Here is a 23,667-nt window from a genome sequence, read left to right as displayed (position 1 = left end):
GCGGGGGCTACTCTTCATTGCGGTGGCTTCTCTTGTTGCGGTGCACGGGCTTCAGTAGTTGTGACTCGCGGGCTCTAGAGCACAGGCTCAGTAGTGGTGGTGCACGGGCTTAGTTGCTCTGTGGCATGTGGGTTCTTCCCAGACCAGGGATTGAACCCATGTCCCCTGCATTGGCAGGTGGAATCTTAACCACTGCGCCACCAGGGAAGTCCCCCAAAACACTTTTGTATTTCATTTTAATATGTAGTTACCAAAGACCTGAAATAAATGAGATGATAAATCACCATTGGTAATAGAAAGTAAAAATCATAATAAAAGAAAGCAAGCACACAAGGAACAGGTGTTGCATGGAAACAAATGGGTATTTGATAATTATTTGTATGATGAATGTTCAAGCCCTTATTCCTTAAATAATATTGACATCCACCTCCAAATTTTTCATTTCTCAAAATCCTCTTTTAGAACACACACATTTTCTAAAGTTAAATTTCAGAAACCAAAGCAAGCAAATTACAACAACATGTTGAATATGTCTTCTATATGACCACTTCATCCAATTTATTAAATACATGAGTCATATCATATCTAATTTATCGTTCCACTTGTATTTATTTACTTATTTATGTGACTTTAATTATGTGGCAGTTTTCATAGTGCAGTTAAGACAATAATAATTTTTTAAAAACCCTTAAAACACAGTAACGGTATAACATTGCTATTATTCCATTATGCTGGAGGCATTTCTGCCTCTGCCCATGCTGTTTCCTTATCTACCAGCACTCTTCCTAGTATTTTGATAGGTATATACCTCATTTCCTGCCAGGCTTATCTAAAAATACCCTTCTTTATGAAACTATTCCAAATCCTTTAACTAAATATGATCTCTCTCTGTATCTCTCTTTCTCTTCATATTCAGACATACAATTTGGTGTCGCTTGAGTCTGTTGTATTCTTCAACCATAAGAAAATAGCATGTACTATAGATACATAAATTTATACACAAACACATATATATACATACACATATATACACACACATATATATTTTATCTGTCGATGGATGCTTGGCACTGTGTTAAGTACTTTACGTTGCTCATTTTCCTTTACATAGTCCTATTAATAAGCTATTATCCTCATTTTACAAATGAAAATAAAAAGAAAACGTCCTCCAACCCAGAAGTATAATATATATGTGTTTATATATATGTGCACATATACACACACACACATATATGATGCATATATAGCTTTAGAAAATACAGCATTTAATCAATACAACTGCCTTTAAAACTCAGTTAAGTTTCTTCATCTCTTGGGTGAAAAACTACTCACATTTGTAATTCCAGTGGAGTAGGCTATATCCATTTATGGTTTTTATTCTTACTTAAAATATCCATTTCATTGTTCTAGACACGCACACCTCTGTAGCTTAAATTTTTGAATTAATGAAATTCCAGCCTGTAACCATTTATAAATGATAAAATCTAATATTTTCATAATTAAGTTGTTGCTCTTAAGGGCCACTGGAGTGGAATTTGGCTTGAACAGTTGAAGTATTAGGGGAAGGGCAGAACACTACAGAATAACCTAAATGATGCTATTTGTATTCTCTCATCTCAAGCAGGCCATTCATTTGACAGCCTCCAGCTCTCCCTAGGAATTATACTCACTCTGTCTTCTCTGTCTATGAGGACATTGATTGGAAAGTGCTTCGTAAGCCCTCCATATATTTAAAGCCATTAGCATTGACATTAATTAATTGGGATTTTCTAATGACCGTGTAGTTACTTTGCCAACAAATTCATAGTCGTGAAACAAGATGGCACTTCCGCTGCCTTTTCTTCTGTTCCAGAATATTTAAATATTAATATGCTCGTGAACTCTATCCTTACCCTCCTTTTTACTCTGTGTACCCAGAATGAATAGATTTAATTTGTGTGCCCACCTTAAACAGTTGGTATTGCCAGACTAAGAAACTGTTGGGAAGGGTTTTTGAGACCTTTTTCAAAACCCAGTTGAAGGAGTGCAGTGATTAATTATAAATATATGTTATGTGTCAAGAGCTGGGCTGACGTGGAGAGAGAGGCACTGTCAGGGATGGAGTTGTCCATTGAGACAACAAGCCAAAGTAAAAGTAACCCTGGAGGGCTTCCCTGGTGGCGCAGTGGTTGAGAGTCCGCCTGCCGATGCAGGGGACACGGGTTCGTGCCCCGGTCCGGGAAGATCCCACATGCCGCCAAGCGGCTGGGCCCGTGAGCCATGGCCGCTGAGCCTGCGCGTAGGCCCGCGTACCGCAAAAAAAAAAGTAACCCTGGAGCCTTTAGTCACTTACTGTGATAGTAGAAGCAAAAGGAGAAAGCACCAGCTCCCTGATCCACGTTTTTCCCGCATGGGATGCACCTAGTGAGGTCCAGATGCGTCAGCACAAATAAGGGGATTGTCTCACTGTTGAGGGAACACCAAAAAAAGGGCTCCTGTATTGACCCGGGGTCCTGAAGGCGGGAAAAGGAGAGGCTAGGAGAGGAAAGGTACTGACCACTGAGAAAGGAGAAAAGTGTCTTTGAGACCCCTCTCCCTCCTGCCTCCAGTAAGGAGGTCTCAGCAGAGGTGTCTGGGGAGGGCCTAAGCCGAGGCCTCTTGATAAAGAGGCATCTGAATGGAGGTGCTTGAGGCAGGAATGCAGATACCATCAGAGTAGGCATGGCTGAGGGGCCAGGCTCCTTGACTGCAACCTCCTCAGGGATGGGGCACCCAGCCTAGTGTGGAGAGGGCAGCGTCCTGCCATGAGGCTTGCCAGAGGAAGTCTTTTTAATCATCTCTAGTAAGTCTAAGAGATAATGCGTAGGATTTTCACCAGGAGTTGCACTCCTCACTATGGACAGGTGATTAGGGGAATGGCTGTATAGCTCACCTTTGCCTAATGGAACTGCGGGCAGTGGGACGTGCCCTTCACTTCTGTATCCTCAGCTGCGACAGCCATTCTGAATTGCACCTTCCGCTCTCAACTCCCTGGCTAAGCCAAGAACTTCATTTGCAGCTGCTTATTTTCCTGACCACATATTGATAGAATTGGTACTTAAGAGTTAGCAGCCTTCCACTTTTCTGTTTGTCTGCCACGCTGAGGTGTAAAGTCTCAAAATTCAGCAATCATTTCCTCCACGTTTAGCAACCTTCTTGGCTCTTCAGGAATTTAGTAGATCTTTAATGAAAGAAAACAGGAGGGGAACTCTCAGATTGCTGAGTGGAGAACTTCTTAAATTCAGTTGTGTTAACGGTGTATTGAACTTGCCAAATCGGTTTCAAATGAAATTGACCTAAAATGTGTCATTTTTATAAAAGTAATAAAAATTATTAATCTCTATTTAAATTTAATTCTTTTAAATAGTAGAATTTAAATAATACTATCAGTGATACCTATTTGGTAATGCCCTTTGCCAGGTTGAGACACAAATTGTTTTACCACTTTGTTTCTCTAGCAACTGTGTATCTGTCTTTTAGTCTTCAGTTTAAGAACAAACAAAAAGTTTGTTCCTTTTCCCCAATCTAAATCAGGGTTTGATATATTTTAAAATAGCAGCCTATATTTCTTGTACATGACACTTTTCCAGTTACACTAATGGGATTGTATTTGTGTGATCAATACACACTTGTCTCTCCAAGCCGACCTCCAAAGGCAGAGACTGTGCCATTTTTGCTCACACCCTAGTCCGTGTACATATGGAGAACTATTTGTTGAAGATATAAGTAAGTTAATGTTCATTTTAAAATTATCATAGTCACTAATATTTCTTGATTTTCCCCTGGCATGAATGTATTCCCCTCAATATTCTCCAATGTATTCACACTTGCATATAAATTTCTGTATTTTAGCTTATCTTGTCTGTTACTGTAATCTCTTTTGGAAGTCTCTAGTCCAAGACAAAATGGAGCTGAAGAACATTTGACCCTCAAGCTCTTATGTAGGAAAGCAGTCATAAATACTGAAATCCCCCTGTGGTACACAGAACTCTTGTAATGAGGTTCCTGCCCACAATTTAATTCTCAGCTCTCCCTTCCATTTCTAGTAGTTATGCTGTAGTGTTGCTGAGGTAGTTGAGGATCCATACTTAGACTCCTCTGTACCATGTGTTCATGTCTACAGGTGCCTGTATCCTCTTCTTTAACTTAGTGACAACTCTCTTCATAATACCCTCATATATATATATGTGTGTCTCTCTCATATAATACATATCCACACACATACATTATAACATTCATTATGTGTTTTTGCACTTATTTATATTTATATTGACTATCTTGATGAGAGAATGAAGAATAGAACATGTTCTTGTCACCAATCTCTGTTGCAATCCTGGGTATATATAATAGGCTCTCAACAAACATTTTGTTGAATAAGTGAATGAATGAATACACGAATGGAACATTTCTAAATTTAAATACCATGTCTGAATTTTTATCCAAAGTTTAATACACTTGTGAACAACTATGTGAGTCAATTCAGGAAAATATAAAACTATTTTCAGTCTAATATTTTTTATGCCTTTTTAAAATTGAAGTATAGTTGATTTACAATGTTGTTTTAGTTTCCCGTATATAGCAAAGGATTCAATTATGCGTATATATACATATTCTTTTTCATTATGTTTTATTCCAGGATACTGAATCTACTTCCCTGTGCTTTATAGTAGGACCTTGTTGTTTATCTGTTTTATATATAGTAATTTGCTATGCTAATCCCAAACTCCTAATTTATCCCTCCCTCACCCCCTTTCCTATTTGGTAAACGTAATTTTGTTTTCTATGTCTGTGAGTCTGTTTCTGTTTTATAAATAAGTTTCTTTGTATCATTTTTTTAGATTCCACATATAAGTGATATCATATGGTATTTGTCTTTCTCTGTCTGACTTACTTCACTTAGAATGATAATCTCTAGGTCCATCCATGTTGCTGCAAATGGCATTATTTCATTCTCTTTTTTACGGCTGAGTAGTATTACATTGTGTATATATACCACATCTTCTTTATCCATTTATCTATCGATGGACATTTAAGTTGCTTCCATGTCTTGGCTATTGTAAATACTGCTGCTATGAACATTGGGGTGCATGTATCTTTTCGAATTACATTTGTCTTCGATATATGCCCAGGAGTGGGATTGCTGGATCATATGGCAACTCTATTTTTAGTTTTTGAGGAACCTCCATACTGTTTTCCATAGTGGCTGCACCAGTTTACATTCCCACCAACAGTGGAGGGGGTTTTCCTTTTCTCCACACTCTCCAGCATTTTTATTTTTTACACTTTTTAATGATGGCCATTCTGACTGGTGTGAGGTAATATCTCATTGTAGTTGTCATTTGCTTTTCTGTAATAATTAGTGATATTGAGCATTTTTTCATGTGCCTATTGGCCATCTGTATATCTTATTTGGAGAAATGTCTGTTTAGGTCTTTTGCCTGTTTCTTGACTGGGTTTTTTTTTGTTGTTGTTGTTACTGAGTTGTGTGAGCTGTTTGAATATTTTGGAAATTAAGCCCTTGTCGGGTGCATCATTTGCAAATATTTTCTCCCATTCTGTGGGTTGTCTTTCCATTTTGTTTGTGGTTTCCTTTACTGTGCAAAAGCTTATAAGTTTAATTAGGTCCCATTTGTTGATTTTTGCTTTTATTTATTTTGCCTTGGAAGATTGACCTAAGAAAACATTGGTATGATTTACATCAGGGAATGTTTTGCCTATATTCTCTTCTAGGAGTTTTATGGTGTCATGTCTTATATTTAAGTCTTTAAGCTATTTTGAGTTTATTTTTGTGTATGGTGTGAGGGTGTGTTCTGCCTTTTCCCCATTGTTTATTCTTACCTCCTTTGTCAAAGCCTAGTTGACTATAGTTGTGTGGGTTTATTTCTGGGCTCTCTATTCTGTTCCACTGATCCATATGTCTGCTTTTGGTTCACAAGCACACTGTTTTGATTACTGTAGCTTTGCAGTATTGTCTGACATCTGGAAGGATTTTGCCTTCAGCTTTGTTCTTTTTCCTCGATTGCTTTGGCAATTCTGAGTCATTTATAGTTCCATATAAATTTTAGGATTATTTGTTCCAGTTCTGTGAAAAATGTCCTGGGTAATTGATAGGGATTGCATTAAACCTGTAGATTGATTTGAGTAGTATGGCCAGTGTAACAATGTTAATTCTTCCAATCCAAGAGCATGGGAGTGATAGCTTTCCATTTCTTTGAATCATCTTGAAATTTCCTTTATTAATGTGTTATAGTTCTCAGCATATAAGTCTTTCACCTCCTTCATCAGGTTTATTCCTAAGTATTTTATAGATTTTGATGCAATTTTAAAAGGGATTTTTTTTTGTACTTTCCCTTTCTGATTATTCATTGTTAGTATAAAGGTATGCAACAGATTTCTTTATGTTAATCTGTATCCTGCTACCTTGCTAAATTTGTATATCAGTTCTAATAGTATTTATGTGGAGTCTTTAGGATTTTTATATATAGTGTCATGTCATCTGCAAACAGTGACAGTTTTACTACTTTTCAAATATGGTTTCCTTTTATTTCTTGTCTGATTGCAATGGCTAGGACTTCCAATACTATGTTGAACAGAAGTGATGAGAGTGGGCATCCTTTTCCTATTCCAGATTTTAGAGGGAAGACTTTCAGCTTTCTCTGCTGACTATTATGTTGGCTGTGGGTTTGTCATAAATAGCTTTTATTATGTTGAGATATGTTCCCTCTATACCCATTTTGGTAAGAGTTTTATCATGAATGGATGTTGAATTTTATCAAATACTTCTGCATCTATTAAAATGCTTATGTGTTTTTTTTCTTTTGTTGATGTGGTGTATACATTGATTTGTGTATGTTGAACCATCCTTGTGACCCTGCAATGAATCTAACTTGATTGTGATGTATGATCTTTTTCATGTGTTGTTGGATTCAGTTTGCTAATACTTTGTTGACGATTTTTGCATCTATATTCATCAAAGATATTGGCATGTAATTTTCTTTTTTGGCATTGTCTGGATTTGGTATCAGGGTGATAGTAGCTTCATAGAATGACTTTGGGAGCATTCCCTCCTCTTCAGTTCCTTGGAAGAGTTTGAGAAGGATCAGTATAAGTTCTTCTTTGTATGTTTTGTAGAATTTCCTAGTGAAACCATCTGGTCTGTTTGTAGGGAGTTGTTTTTCGTTTTTTTCTAATTACAGAATTGATTTCACTTCTAGTGATTGGTCTGTTCAAATTATCCATTTCTTCTTGATTCAGCTTTAGTGAGCTGTTTGCTTCTAGAAACTTTTCCATTTCTTCTAGGTTTTCCAATTGTTGGTATCAAATTGTGCATAGTATTCTCTGATGATTGTTTGTATTTCTGTGGTATCAGTTGTGATTTCTCATCTTTCATTTCTTATTTTGTTTATTTGGGTCCTCTTTCTTTTCTTCTTGGTGAGCCTGGCCAGAGGTGTGTTGCTTTTGTTTACCCTTTCAAAGAACCAGCTCTTGGTTTTATTGATTTTTTTCTATTTTTTAGTCTCTATTTAATTTATTTCCACTCTGATCTTTGTTATTTCCTTCTTTCTTCTTAATTTAGGTTTTGTTTGTTCTTCTTTTTAAACTTACTTCAGGTGGTAGGTTAGGTTGTTTATTTGAGATTTTTCTTGTTTTTTGAGGAAGGCCTGCATTGTTATGAACTTCCCTCTGAGAACTGCTTTTGCTACATTCCATAGATTTTGTATGGGTGTGTTTTTATTGTATTTGTCTCAAGGTATTTTTAAATTTCCTCTTTGATTTCATCACTGACCCATTGGTTTTTTAGTAGCATGTTGTTTAGTCTTCAGATAATGTTTTTTTCTCATTTATGTCTCTGGGGTTGATTTCTAGTTTCATACTGTTGTCGTCAGAAAAGATGCTTGAAATAACTTATGTCCTCTTAAACTTGTTGAGTCTTGTTTTGTGTCCTAGTATGTGGTCAGTTCTAGAGAATGTTCCATGTGTACTTGAAAAGAATGTGTATTCTGTTTTATTTTGTTTGGATGTTATGTCCTGAAAATACCAATTAAGTCTAACTGTTCTAGTATATCATTTAGGATCTTGTTACCTTATTGATTTTCTGCCTGGAAGATCTGTTGAGGTGACTGGGGTGTCAGAGTCTCCTATTATTATTGTATTCCTGTCAATTTCTCCCTTTATGTGTGTTAATATTTGTTTTATGTATTTAGGTGCTCCTATATTGGGTGAATATGTGTTAATGAGTGTAATATCCTCTTCTTCTATTGATTCTTTTATCATTATATAGTGTCTTTCTTTTTCTTTATGGCCTTTGTTTTAAAGTCTATTTTGTCTGATATGAGTATTACTACCCCTGCTTTCTTGTTATTTCCGTTTGCATGAAATATCTTTTCTATCCCCTCACTTTAAATCTATGTGTTTTCTTTGCCCTAAAGTGGGTCTCTTGTAGGCAGTATACTGTAGCCAATTTTTTTTTTTTTTAATCGAATCTGCCACTCTATGACTTTTTGATTGGAGTATTTAGTCCATTGACATTTAAGGTAATTATTGATAGATATATATTTATTGTCATTTTAAACCTTGTTTTCAGTTGATTTTTTAATTTCTTCTTTGTTCCTTTTCCTTTTTGTTTTTCCTTTTCTGATTTAATGGTTGTTTTTTGTATTATGCTTGTGTCCTCTTCTTTTTGGTTTTTGTGAATCTATATTATGTTTTTGTTTTGTGGTTACTCTGTTTTTCAAGTATGTTAACCCATCACTATATCTACTTGCTTTAGACTGGTAGACATATAGGCTCAAACACATTCTAGAAAAAAATCTACATTTCCTTACTCTCCTCCCCCTATTTTATGATTTTGATGTACTCTTTTACATCTTCATGTTTTTTCTTTTGCTGTTCATTGTAGTTATCATCACTTTCATACATATTTTTTTGATTTTTTTAAAATTGTGTACTGGCTTATTCAAGTGATTTATTTTCCAATTGTGAATTTTCTCTTTCCTGTAGATTCTTGCTTTTTTATTTATAGAAGACCTTTCAATATTTCTTTTAGGATAGGTTTAGTATTGCTTTATTCTTTTAGTTTTTGGTTGTCTGAGAAATTCTTTATCTCTCTCTCTATTCTAAATGATAATCTTACTGGGTAGAGTATCCTAGGTTGCAGCTTTCTCCCTTTCAGGATTTTGAATATATCCTCCCACTCCCTTCTGGCTGGCAATATTTCTGTAGAGAAATCAGCTGATAGCCTTAGGGGGTTCCCTTGTAATTATCTCTTTGTTTATCATTAACTGCCTTTAGAATCCTCTCTTTAACTTTTGCCATTTTAATTACATTATGTCTTGGTGTATGTCTGTTTGGGTCCGTCTTGTTTGGGACCCTCTGTGCTTCCTGTCCCCATTCCTCTGTGTTTCCTTATTTAGGTTTGGGAACTTTTCAGCCATAATTCTTTCAGATACATTTCTGATCCCCTTTTCTTTTTCTTCTCCTTCTTGGATCCCTATTGTGCATAAATTGGGACACTTTATATTATCCAATAGGTCTCATATATTGCTTTCATTTATTTATTTTTTTTAATTTGTCTGTTTGCTGTTCTGATTGGGTGATTTCCATTATTCTATCTTCCAGATCACTTATTTGTTCTTCTGCATTATCCAGTTTGCTGTTTATTGCGTTTAGCTCAGCTTTTGTCTTAACAAATGAGTTTTCTAATTTTAATTGGCTCTTCTTCTTTATAGTTTCTAATTTCTTTTTACAGTAATCTGCATTTCTATTGATAGCCTTTCTTAATTACTTCAGTATTTTCATTTCTTCCTTCTTGAACTCAGGATCTGGTATACTGGAGATACCTGTTTAATTGTTTGTTGTTTCAGGGGAATTCTCTAGATCTTTTAATTGAGAGTGGTTCCTCTGCTTCTTCATTTTACTTATTTCTCTGGCTCTGTGAGTTTAGGAGAAACAGTTATCTACTGTGGTGTTTAAGGGCTGTTTTTAGGTGGGAGTGTCCATGAATCTGTTTTTGGTGTGAGGTCTGTTGTTAGTATGAATGCCTGCCACATCTTTCCTCAGTGTGTGCTGGCTATTATCACCTTGATGGTGGTATGATTGTTGTTGTGGTGACCAGAGCCTGCACTGGATGTTGAACAGGGCCTCCTCTTTGCTCTCTGGTTGTCACAGGCCTGTCAGGGGCAGGGTCTGCTCCCCAGTTTTTGGAGTATATACCCCAGTTCTGCTTCTGAACTGCAGCGTGAGGTAGGTGGGACTGGAGTGCTCCCACTGGGAGAAAAACCACTGAGTATCCCTCCACGGGAGCTGTCCACTGGGGAGTGCGCTCTGAGGTGTCACTTTTGTGTGTGGGCTCACAAAGTACACTGTTGTTGGCACTGCACTCGGCCCTGCCTCAGCTGTGGGAAAACAGGCAATTGGCCCTGCTGTTCCTTAAGTACTGTGCTCACAGAGCCACTAGTTTAGATCTGTTGCTGCAGAACCACTGAGGTCAGGCACTGGGACTGCCATAGTGCACCTGGACCCACCATGGGGGCGGGGTCTGAGTCAGCCCAGACCCGGGCCCCACCTCTGCGTTAGCTTGTACCTACAGAGCCTGCAGTCACCATCACAGGACCCGCCCCAGGCATGGGAACACCAGTAATCCTCTTGGATGTCCCTCAGGGAATGAGTTTACAAAGCAGCCTGTGGTGTTTAAATCAGCAGATCACATAGTTGCTGGGAAACTCAGGTCCAGCCCTGCTTCAGAAGTCATGCAGCCCCTGGGGATGGCTTGGATTTCAACCCCACCTCTGAGTGTGGACAACCTCCTGGAGCTTGGGTGGTCCCAGAGCTCATAGAGGCAGAGCCGGGCCCACTGTGAGCACAGGGAGAATGAGACTGCTAGGGTGGGACCTGCCCCTCCCTTCGAGTGTGCACGCCGGCTATGGAGCTTCAGTGGTGGACCTGGGCTCCATCCTGCACCATCCCTGGTTGTGGCTTGGACTACACTCTACCCCCGTCCAGCTGTCTCTGTGCAGCCAACCACAGCCCTCTCCCTGAGTCTGTCCTCTGAAGTCCGAGTTTCAGTACCCAGCCCCTGCGTACACCAGCAGATGCATGTCTTGGGCTGGGGACTGTAGTGAGATGGTCAAGATCTCCTGTGCAGGTCTCTGTTCTGCCTGCTGCAACCCAGCTGCTCCACTCTCCTGAGCCTATGAAGCTCCCTTTCTGTGCTGGCTGATCTCCCTGCCAGGGAATGAGCTTCCCAAGTGAGGGAACCTTTCTTCTTTCACAGCTAACTCCCAGGGGTGCAGGTCCTGTCCTGATTCCCTTTTTTTTTTTTTTTCCCTTTCATCCTACCCAGTTATGTGACAGTCTTTCTTGTAGTTTTGGTTTTATGAGATATTCTGCCAGCATTTAGCAGGTATTCTGTGAGAACTGTTCCACATGTAGATGTATTTTTTTGAATGTATTTGTGGGAAGAGGTGAGCTCCATGTCCTTCTATTCCCTCATCATGATCTGACCCTCAGGCTAATATTTTTAAAGGACAGTATAAACTTTATAGGAAAATATATTGTCTTCAGTTTATTTGATTTTGTTTTATTTTGAAAAATACTTTATGAACTGAAGATGTTCTGTATTGACTAATATGATGGGAACCTAATAAAAACCATACCCTGAGAGTAACATATTTAAATTTAGTGTCTTATTACACATTATTGCTAGAGCTGTAGATCCATTGAAGGATGCTATCAAAAGCACAAACATCTTATTTCACAACTTATTTCTGAGCTGTTCAGGCAATTATGTAAGTACTGGATTGCTTCCAGAATAGAGTGGAATGGCTGAGGGTGGAGGGGTGCACAACTCAAATATAATCAGAATAGTTTTAGCTTGATCTTGATAATGATTTTATTACATAAGCCAACAGCCACTCAGCCAGTTTTAAGTTTCATGCTGATGCACAAACCACATTTGGAGTTTTAATGTTTTTTTCATTCATCTTCCTAGTGTCCTTATATGACTTCAGCAAAACCAATATGAGTGGGACTATCTCCCTTGATTTTACATCCATGAAGATTGCTAGGAACAGTTTTGTATTCTTTCTCTCAAAGGCCTAACCGCTGGTCTGCGATATAGGATCAGTCATGAGTTCCTTCCTACCACTGTTATACACTCAGCACCAATGTAACTGGCAAAGTGAAAATGCCCTTGACTGGATAATTAAAATTTTTTGGTGTGTTTTTTCAAAAGACACATGGAAGTGGAAGGTAAATTCTTATTCTCGAAGACAACGTACATAATTTTCTTTCTTAAAGTCATCATGTTGTTGTACATTTTCTGCTCCAAAAAGTTACTTAGTAAGCCTCTTCACTTAGTGGTACTTTTGTGTCTTCGCTCTTTATAACAGTTGTTGTAGAGAACCACAGTGCTGTCATGACATAGTGCTGTTGGGTTAAAATCAGCAACTGATTGACAGGGGTAGTTTGCTATCTAATTTGTCAAGAAAGAGCAGTGAAGAATAAAATTACACCTATCACTTCTGTTGTTTTGGGAGTATTTACCTGTTATACTCTTAAGGGATTCCTTTCAGGAGCAGTTTATTTTCAAACAAATGTACATTTATTTTTCTTATTTTTATTAAAATTTGAATTAAATATTATATATCATAATGACATAACTGATAAAAACCACCAAGATAACACATCAATTTTAAGTTTTTAAGTATTCTCACTCAGTGTGTAATTCGCAATCATTTTGCAAGCACCATTTCGTAGTCCACTAATATCATTTAATATTTGAAATGTCTTTTTGTAGTGACACATCACGCACATTCACACCCACTTTCAGATTAGATCAAGTCACTGATATTTTAGCCAAGAGTTTGGAAACTTAGTGGAATCAAGGTGGCCACACTGAGTGAGAAGAGAGGTGGTGTGTCATGGGTCCCCATACTCCCAGAGTTCCAAACACCGGCACACTGCTGCTGTGATGCTGATCAAGGAAGTGACTTGCTGGCTATGAGAAGCTCAGTTTTCACTGTATTATCATTCTCATCCAGGAATTCACAAACATCTACATGCTTCCATTAAAGAAATGCATACAGTCACTTGGTTCTCCCGTTTCCTAAAACAACCTCAACCTTAGCAAAGACATCTTCACTTTAAATTAGAAACTCAAGTCAAAGTAGTGGCCAAGAATCTTTCAAAAAATATCTTAGCTTTCAAGTGTTCCACAAAGTTCATTTTCTTAAAAATTTTTTTCATAAAAGGTTTTCATGTTATTTCCTAAACGTTTTAATTTGTCTTTTCAGTATTAGTAATGATGTAAGAGTTGGATTGAATAATTAAGATCTTACTATGTTTCAAGAAATATGAGCTTTGTTTTTACCATCATTTCATCATCTCAGCAATCCAAAAGGCAGGTTTTATTCACACCAAACAAAAAAAGAAAGAGAAACTTAGAAAAATTAAGAAAATCTCAGGTTTTAGGCATACAGAAAATTTATGTTCTGTACTTGCCATGTGGCATCAAAGTGTATTTTATCATCTCTATAATATTGGATATTTATGTTTGGTCTGTTTTTTTCCCAATATCTCACAATCAACCTTTAAAATGTTACACGTAGAAGAAACGCTTGTTTCTTTTAAGATTTATTCCTAGGTACTTGCCTTTTTATGCTATTTCCAATTGTATTTTCTTCTTAATTACATTTTCTAATGCTTTGTTGTTGTATTAAACTGCAACTGATGTTTGCAGATTAATATTGCAGGGTGTTTTTCCTGCTTTTCAGTTAGAAATTATTTAATTTTTTATTCTTGTTTTACTAGACTGGCTTCAACAATTGCAAATGCTTGCAGCAGTATGCCTGTCTTGTTTTGGATTTTAAGGAATGCTTTTTACACAGCTGAGATGGTGTTTAGACAGTTTTCTAGTAGATATAATTTGCCAGGATAAGATAGCTATCTTTTATTCCCAATGTACTTATTTTTTTAATTTTAAATTCATAATGAGTTCTATACATTTTTTTCTACGTCTATTGAGAGGCTCAAATTAATTTTATATTTTAACATTTTGTCGTAAATTGTCATTAGGTGTTATATTATTTCATTCTCAATAAATAGTCTGATTTATCCTTTATTATCTTTCGTAAAGTTGCATTTTATTTGCTAATATTTCATTGAGGATTTAAAAATACTTACTAATAAATTAAATGTATTTATAAAATTTTTCTGTTGTATTGCCCTTATCAAAGCAATGCTGACATCATAGAAGGTGTTCTGGGAAGTAAGATTTTTTTTTTCCTGTTGTCCAGAAGAGTTTAATAAGATTGAGATGATTTGTTACTTGAAGCTAGTAATATATCTTTGTTGAAATGTTTAAAATTCTTTGATATATTTGTTGTTTTATTTCTTTTTAAATAAGCTATAGGATTATTTAGGCATTTCTAGTTTCCCCAAGCCAGAAAGACTGATCTTTCCCTGGTGCCACTGCTGCCATCTGGCATTTGCCAGCCAACTGCATGTAGCCCCAAGCTAAAAGCTGCAAAGAAAAAAAAAAAAAAAAACAGGAAGTAGTTGTCTTCTCCTTTGGGCATACATGCCCCCCAGCCTCCCTGATCTGCTTGCTTTTTTTTTTTTTTTTGCGGTACATGGACCTCTCACTGTTGTGGCCTCTCCCGTTGCGGAGCACAGGCTCCGGACGCGCAGGCTCAGCGGCCATGGCTCACGGGCCCAGCCGCTCCGCGGCATGCGGGATCTTCCCAGACTGGGGCACGAACCCGTGTCTCCTGCATCTGCAGGCAGACTCTCAACCACCGCACCACCAGAGAAGCCCTGCTTGCTTTTTATTGGTATTATATACAGGTTTTATACCTGTTTCCTGCAGGGATTGATCCAGTAGCACCTTTATTGTTAGAATCTATCATTGCTTGAAACACTGGCTCCTAACTCTGTTTTCCATTTCATTGATTTGCATCTTCTATATATTATATACTTCTTTCTCCCTTTGTTTGCTATTGTTCTTTTTCTAACTCTCACTAACTCATTTTTAACCTTTCATATTTTCAGGTGTAATTACATAGGTATAAAACTTTATGGGAAGCATCATAGTAGCTTCACTGTGTAAGAAAAAACAAACAAATGAAAAAACAATGTGTCCACAGCGTGGACACATAGTTTTCATTTGAAAAAACACTGTGTCCACATAGTTTTCATTTGTTTTTTAAAAATTTTCAGTACTAAGTATTAAAAAATTCATCTATGATTTTTCTTTGACCAGTATATTACTTAGAAACATATTTTAAAATTTACAATAATACGAATATTTTTATAGTTGTGATTTTCTTATTAACTTCTAACTCGGCACATTTTATGATATTTAATCTTTAAAATTCTGTTCTTTAAAACTAAATCTATTTTATTCCTTATTCTAACTCTGTATGCTCTATATGATAACTATTCCACAAAATTGGGACAGATTTGCTTAGAGCCATTATATGACAATTTTTGTAAATGTTCCATTTTAAATCTCATTTTAAAAGTTGAAGGTATACAACGTGTTGTACGTGTACATATTGCAAAATGATTACCGGTGCAGTATTTGATGTTTGATTGAAAAGAGTTGATATTCTCCAAGTGTTGGATACATACAAAATTCCCTATATATCCATTCATTAAGTTAAACTTTTTGTTTTTGATATTCAGTTCCTCTCTACCTTTGTTACATTTTTGTCTGATAGTGTTCTCAGTGTTTGAAAGAGCTATGTTAAAATATACTAATAGTGATTTGTCATTTTCTCATAGTAAGCCACTCAATTTTTCTTCATATACTCTTGATGTATACATGTTCACAATTGCTAATTCCTTTTGATGAAGTAAATCTGTTAACACTTTGTTATGATTCGCTTCATTCAAAAAGACATTTGCTGCAATGCAGTCCATTTATCTCTTATTAATTTAGCCATGCCAGCTTTCTTTTGCTTAGACTTGGTAAGATAGAGTTCCTCTGACATTTTACTTGTAGACTTTTAATTTTTGTTTTATATGTGTATCTTAACACAGAATATCACTTGATTATTTTAAATCAATTTGACAGTCTTTTAAATTGGAATAGGCAGTTTTTCATGTTTGTTAGATTACTGAAACATTTAGTGCTGTTTTAACAACTTACTTTGTATTTTACTCTCCTCCTTTTTCTATATTTCCTTTTCTTTTTTGCCTTTAATAAACTTTTGCTTTTAGAAAAGTTCTATATGTACAGAAAAATTCCAAATGTCCCTTATCTCCCACATCTAGTTTCCCCTAATATTAATATCTTACATGTGTAGGGTACATGTGTCACAGTGTTAATGAACCAGTATTAATATATTATTATTATCTGATCTCTGAATATTATTATTCAGATTTCTCAGTTTTACCTTTTCTCCTTTTTTTTGTTCTGGGGTTCTATCCAGGGTGACATATGACATTGTCTCCTTAGGCTCCTCCTGACTGGAACAGTTTCTTAGATTTTGTTTGTATCCAATGAACTTGACAGTGTTGAGGAGAGTTTGTCAGACATTTTGGAGGTGTCCTTCTCCTGGGGTTTATCTGGTGCTTTTCTGGTAACTAGGCTGGGCTGTGGCCACTGGGGAGGAAGACCACAGGGGTAAAGTGCTGTCTCCATCACCACCACATGTAGAGGGAACACGCCATCAACATGGCTTAGAACTGTTGACGTTGGCCTGACCTCCTGGCTGAAGTAGTGTCCGTCAGCTTTCTCTACTGTGGAGTTACACTTTTTACCCATTTCTGTACTGTCCTCTTTGGGAGGAAGTTATTACGTGGGGCCTGTACTTGAGGAGTAGGAAGTTATGTTCCCTCTATATTTCTGTTTAATATAATTGTACCTTAACAATAACAGCAACAAAATGGGATGTCAATATTTTCCTCCTATCAGAACAAGAAATTTGGGACATGCTGCGGTCCCTTGGTCTCATTCAGGCTACCACACATAATGGTGATCCAGAATTTCTTTTGGTCTTAGTTGTTTATTTGCTTTCTTGTTTAAATATATTCAGTATTTTTATGAGACAAAATAGTAGTTGGAATATTTACTTACAAATTTTAAATGACATTATCTAATCTTGAAATACTAGTCAGCAAGTTATCCTTTTTCAGGATAAATTAAGTGAAAACATGGAACTTATAGGATGCTTAGGAACTGAGAGTTGCTATATGCTACTTCTAAGCTATATATCTTAGAGCCAACAGGTCAGCAATCTCAATCAATTACTTTTTCACAATCGATTGGTTTATTTTATGTTTTCCACTCTAGAGATGTAGCAGTGGTCTGTTTCCAGAAATAAAGGATGTATTATTCTTCTTTTGGCATATAAACAATGCATACATTATGCAGATAAAAATATATATCTAGTTTCCATTTGTTCTCATTTTGTTTTCTTTTGCTTTTATTGTTAAAGTACAAGCAGTAGCTGAACATGGTTTTTTGTTTTGCTTTATTACAGTTTTTTGCTTGTGTTTAAATTAAATATATCATATATTCATTGCTGTTAGAGAGCTTTTTATTTTGCTTAGTTGTCCAAAATATAAATGTCTTAGAAATCGAGATTTATGAAGAGGTATAGATTATCTATTTTTGAAGAAAATAGGTTTTTCTTCTCTATTCTGTATCTACACTTTAACTTGATTTAAATAGGTTTTTGAAGGCCTTGCTTGTAAACAGAAAAAAAAATTGTCACACTTCCACATTAAGGCAATACTACAGGTGTTAAACTGCCAGTCCAGCATGTCTGTACACATGCGAGCTTTCTGCCCTAAAGATGTATTATTTCAAAGTACATTAAAAATAGAAATGGCTAACAGAAATATTTTAATTAGTACCATTGCCATCAGGGAACTCACCATAAAAAATATTTCATACATAAATTTAGATAATATAGTCAGAGTAAAATATTTTCACTAATCATATAAAGTCAGATCCTCTTATTTTCAATATTGGGTATTGAATACTAGAATTAGCACTTAGTATAAAACAGTTGTCTAGAGAGTCGTAAACAGGGTTATCTGAAGACTAAAGAGTTTATTTATAATTTTCTAGGAAATGATCGTACAAAACAGGATCATTTTCTTCCCCATTTTGTGAGTCAGTAGCTCAGACTGTTAGCCACTGTGATGAAGAATAGCATTAGTAAATACAGGTAAAGAATAAAAACGAATACCCAGTAGAGGTCAGGAACCAGTGGGAGAATGCAAACACCATGTTAAGATGAACTGAACATCTCGGAGAAACTCTAGCAGAAACTGAAACCACAAAAAACAAAGGTAAACTAAAAAGAATGATTACATATGAATTTATAAGGTTTAGGTCTATAGCAAAATTTTCCTTTTTTTAGTTTTGCTCCAATTTTCCCTCTCTTTTCTCTCTCCCTAACTCTCTCCTCTCTCTGTCTCTGCCAACCATTGAAATCAATATTTTTTTATGCATTTACCATTTAATACAACAATTTACTAAGGCAGTAAATTTTTGTCCCCATTATCCAGACAATAATTTGAGGCATCAAAAGGATGAGTAATTTGCCCAAGTTTAGAGAGCTAGTAACAGATAGAGCTGGACTTAAGAACCACCAGTACATATATTGCCTCAATAATGCATACAAACATTTTGGGCAATGCAGTCAACAAATGTTGTTTATTGAGTGTCACCTCTGTGACCAGTACTGTGCTTAAAATGATTTATAAAAGAATAGATCAAACTGATACATGATATAAAAATATTTGTACTGATACAAAGGAATTAATGAGTATATAAACATTGATTTCCTGTAGTTGTTGGTAAAGTTTTTATTATAGTTTCTGATCAGATAAGGCTTTTATCTCAGGCCAGTTTCCATGCTGCTATAAGCTGAATAGCTAGTATAGCGTAGTGGGAAAGTAGATGGATTTGGGGGCCAAGCATCTGGGTTCAAATCTTAGGCATGCCACTTACTAGTCAGGTAATTTTGAATGAGTTTCTTAACTTCTCTGTGGCTCAGGATCTTTATTAACAAAATGGGAAAAATAATCTTTCATAGAGTTTATGAATTTAGTGAGCTAAAGCATTTAAAGTGTCTAGAACCGTGTTTGGTGCATAGCAAACATTGTTATGCACTGTTACTATGGTTATTATGCCATTTCTTTTTTTATTGAATAAATTTGACATGTAACATTGTGAAAGTTTAAAGTATATAGCATGTTACTTTGATACATTTATATAGTAATATTTATCACATTACATAATTACAGTAGTCCCCACCATCCACTTTATTCATATGTTAGAAGAACCCAGTGGTTGCCTGAAACTGTAGAATACTGAACCCTATATAGTCTATGTTTCTTCCTATACATACATACCTATGATAAGGTTGAATTTGTAAATTAGGCACAGTAAAATATTAACAATAACTAATAATAAAATAGAACAGCTATAACAATATACTATATTAAAAATTATGTGAATGTAGTCTCTCTCAAAATATCTTATTGTACTATACTCACCCTTCTTGTGATGATGTGATGGCTAAAAATCACAAAATAAAATGCCTATGTGATGAGAGGAAGTGAGGTGAAAGACGGAGGCCTTGTGGCGTTACATTAGGATGCGGTAGACCTTCTGATGATATGTCCGAAGGAGGATTGTCTGCTTTGGGTGATCCTAGATCATTGAGCGTATGATGATGTTGTTGGTTGGGAATCCTGGGCAAATGGAGTGGGATGGCGTGAGATTTCATCACCCTACTCAGAATGGTGTGCAGTTTAAAGCTTATGAGTTGTTTATTTCTGGAATTTTCCATTTAGTATTTTTGGACTGCAGTTGACTGTGGGTAACTGAAACTGGAGAAAGTGAAGCTGCAGATAAGAGGGAGACTCCTGTATAGCACAATATTATTGTCTGTATTCATTATACAGTGCATTAGATCTCTATGGCTTATTTACTACTTATTACAGGTCTGTACCTTAAATACCATCAATCTTATCCCCACCTTTCACCAATGCCCTGGTAAAAGCCAGTTTACTGTTTTTGTTTTTGTTTTTTAACAGATTTGACTTTTCTTAGATTCCTCATATAAGTGATATCATACAGTACTTGTCTTTACCTGTAAGATAGTAGAAAAATGCGTAACTGAGATGAAGTAGCTAAGTAAATTGTACATTCAGGTATATCCTCATTTTTCACGAGCAACAGTAATGACACCTTTGACACAATTTCATTACCCAAACTTAATCTTTCAAGTAAATAAAATTGCATACTAAGGGTTTATCCCATTGTCTTTCATGGCATAATTTATTTTTTTGTTTAAATCTTTTTTGTTTAACTTCATGTTCGTGATTCTTTTGAATGTTGAACTGAGATAAAGGAACTTCCAGTTACTTAAAACTCATTTTTTAAAAGTGAAACTCATAAGGAGTCTATTTGGGAGATGAGAAGCAGTTATGCTATTACAGTTTCAAGAACTCTGAAGGCCAGGGTGAGAAATGACTGCTGATAGTCATCCTCAGCCCTGGATCCTTAGAACAGACTTCAGAGCAACAGAAAAAGTTTGCTTGATGAATCTATGAAGGAGATTGACACACAGAAATTTGATTAAGAGAGAGATAAAGTTATAGTCAAATACCTACACAGAACTTTCAGGCATTTTTTTCTGTGACTCTTGTTTTTGTTTGTGAACTTTGTGCCTCAATCAGTTCAGTAAATCTGAACCACTATGATTTCTCACTACACAGGTACCTAGATCTGACCTCAGAATAATAGTTGAGCGTTTCTTATGTGTTCCTGATTTTGGTTTTTGTTTGAAAATCTGTTTCTGATCTGTTACTGGATTGAAGATTGATTCAAGTATTTTATTTCTACTGTCTCCTAGTTTGAATCAAATTGTGTCTCACCCTAGCTTCACAGACAGATTCTGACTTCTGATTGCTCTTAGTATGTGATGATTTATTACACTAAATTAATTTTAACTGATTTAACCCCCTAATTAGTTTGAATCAACTAAGTTTGAATTTATAATATGCCATAAGGAAAACATTTACAATATTAAACTGTTTTCTCAAGATACAAAATTATCTGACAATTTTAGCATGGGATAATAGGGTGGTTTATCATAAATAGGGCAGTAGAATGATTTGTGGGTTTTGCATGTATTTAATCCTCAAAAAGTGTATGTTTACTTTTAAACTGCATGTTTGCAGTTTAAAAAAGTGTTATGTTTGATTACTGTAATGGAATACTTTTGGGGGATTCAAGTCTGAAATAAAGACATAAGTTGTAAACATTTTAAGTACAATTTCATATGTTGAAATTAAAAAATAAGGCCAAATTAGATTATTCTAAGGTTGTATAGATGGTGTGATTACTTCCCTCAAATATATTGAGTACATTGAAAGTACCCAGTAATCGACCTCACTAGATCCCACCTCCTCCCACACCCAAGCATCCATTCAACATGCACATGGCTACAAAGTGATCTGTTGACTTGTTTTTAGCTTTGGTTTAATTACAAGATGAGTACAGTAATGTTATTCCCGTATTGGAGAAACCACCACCACAAACAATAATACAATGATAGCATGGACAAAATATTAATTTCTTCTCACTGTTTGAAAGATATTTTTTGATGAAATTTGGCTTATCTAAATTTCTAGTTTCATATTTCACCATCAAAATCTTTCTAAGTAACCAATTCTCCGGCAAATGTGTCTGTGTACTGAGAACACACTGCATTTCACTGTATGCATATTTTAAATTCATTCTGTAAACTTGAAATGCACTTATCTCTACTTCTTTTTTTTTTAATATTTATTTATTCATTTATTTTTAGCTGTGTTGGGTCTTCGTTTCTGTGTGACGGCTTTCTCCAGTTGCGGCGAGCGGGGGCCACTCTTCATCGTGGTGCGCGGGCCTCTCACTGTTGTGGCCTCTCCTGCTGCAGAGCACAGGCTCCAGACGCGCAGGCTCAGTAGTTGTGGCTCACGGGCCCAGTTGCTTCGTGGCATGTGGGATCTTCCTAGACCAGGGCTTGAACCCGTGTCCCCTGCATTGGCAGGCGGATTCCCAACCACTGCTCTACCAGGGAAGCCCCTCTACTTCTTAAAATTGTATTCAGTATTTCAGAACCCACTCCAGTGTTATATTTATGTTTAGGAAGGAAATTTTAAATGCAAAGCTTCCTGAATATTTGTCTTAATATGAAATATTCCCACTACAAACAAAGAGAAATGTTCCACAAACTGGAGCAAAATTATTTTGAAAGCGTTATGAACCAGTAAGAGAAGAAAAGGGATTAACCAATTTCCTTAAGCAAAAAGGGAGTTGGGAGACATAGCCATAGAATCTTCCCTCCTGGCAGCACCTGGCTGTACTGGCATAACTGCCAGCTGCTTGGGTTTCATCCCAGAGCAGAACAGAGACCTCAGGCCAAAACAAGGTGGGAGGTGAACATTAACAAATCTTTATAAATACAGAACACTTTTAAAATGTAATTCCATTTGCCAAAGTTTAACTTAACTTCATGGACTGATTAATGGACTTAATTAATAAAGATGGACTGATTAATGCAGTCATTGGTCAAGGAGAGAGAATGAAGCTTCTATAATTCTGGATAGAAAAAAAATGCAAAATAAGAAATGTTCACACTCCTGTTATAGTGTATAAAATAGAAACTGTCTTGTCAATAAATTATCATAAAATTGGTCTCAGGTGCTCTGAATTGCCTTGGGCAAATCAATGTAAAACAAAACCTTGAGTTTATACTCAGAGTGAGAAGGCACAGGGTTCACCAACACACAAAAACTCTCCTTGAGGCGATGTCAAAATGAAAAATAAAATATAGCAAAATACACGAGAAAACTAAATTTTAGGAGTGAAACATAGCAAATACCAAAAACATGGGAAATAGGCCCCTATGTATTTAGATACTGGATAAATAAGTATGTTTAAATTGATAAAATGTTCAAATACAGGTTAAATTTCTAAAAAGAACACAACAGTTAAAAATAATGAGCAGCTTTGAAAATGAACAGTTATTTATTGGAAGAGAAAAAATATATAATCATGGAAGTTAAAATTTCCATATGTTAAACATCAGACTGAATGCAGCAAAACCCTGAATTGTGAAATACAAGAACTAAGGAAATTATCCAAGAATGACAAATAGAGTGAAAAAAGTGATAAAGGAATTTGAAAACGAAGGACAAATCCTTTTAAAATGTGAAATGGTTTAAAAATTACCTATTTAAGAAGAGACCAAGAAATAAATTGATAAAATCACTTTTAAGAAATATGAGATCTGATAAAGTTAAATGGCTTTACATGAAGTAAAATGTGGTATAATTGAAAAGAGACATGGATAACTCTAAAATTGCAGTTGTAAATTTAAATGCTCTCTCTTAAAAAAGGTAGAAGATTTGAACAACACTATCAAAAGCATCACCTGATAGTCAATTATAGGACAGTCTTCTTTCTCAATAAAACAAGATTATTCATTCTTTTCAAGTACTCATGAAATACTCATCAAGATAGACCATATGGCATATCATATAGATTATATAAATTCTTAATAAATTGAAAAATAGTTAAATGTAAAACTATTTTTTCTCTATGGAGAACAGTATGGAGGTTCCTTAAAAAAACAA

The 23,667-nt window shown here is 35.8% G+C and overlaps 2 long non-coding RNA genes across 2 annotated transcripts in view; one reads left to right on the top strand and one right to left on the bottom strand.

The window, feature by feature from the left end:
- The window catches only part of LOC137212238 (uncharacterized), a 541,428-nt gene that overhangs the window by 510,677 nt on the left and 7,084 nt on the right, over positions 1–23,667 (top strand). The gene's annotated exons all lie outside the window — the stretch shown is intronic.
- On the bottom strand, positions 78–19,670 carry LOC137212216 (uncharacterized). The gene is made up of 3 exons (XR_010937401.1): positions 19,534–19,670; positions 18,219–18,300; positions 78–258 (listed from the first exon to the last, which is right to left on the bottom strand). It is a non-coding gene; the product is annotated as an uncharacterized lncRNA (long non-coding RNA).

The sequence above is a fragment of the Pseudorca crassidens genome, chromosome 2 (genome assembly GCF_039906515.1).
Source record: "Pseudorca crassidens isolate mPseCra1 chromosome 2, mPseCra1.hap1, whole genome shotgun sequence".
Lineage (NCBI taxonomy): Eukaryota > Metazoa > Chordata > Mammalia > Artiodactyla > Delphinidae > Pseudorca > Pseudorca crassidens.
This window is presented reverse-complemented; position numbering and strand designations above follow the sequence as displayed.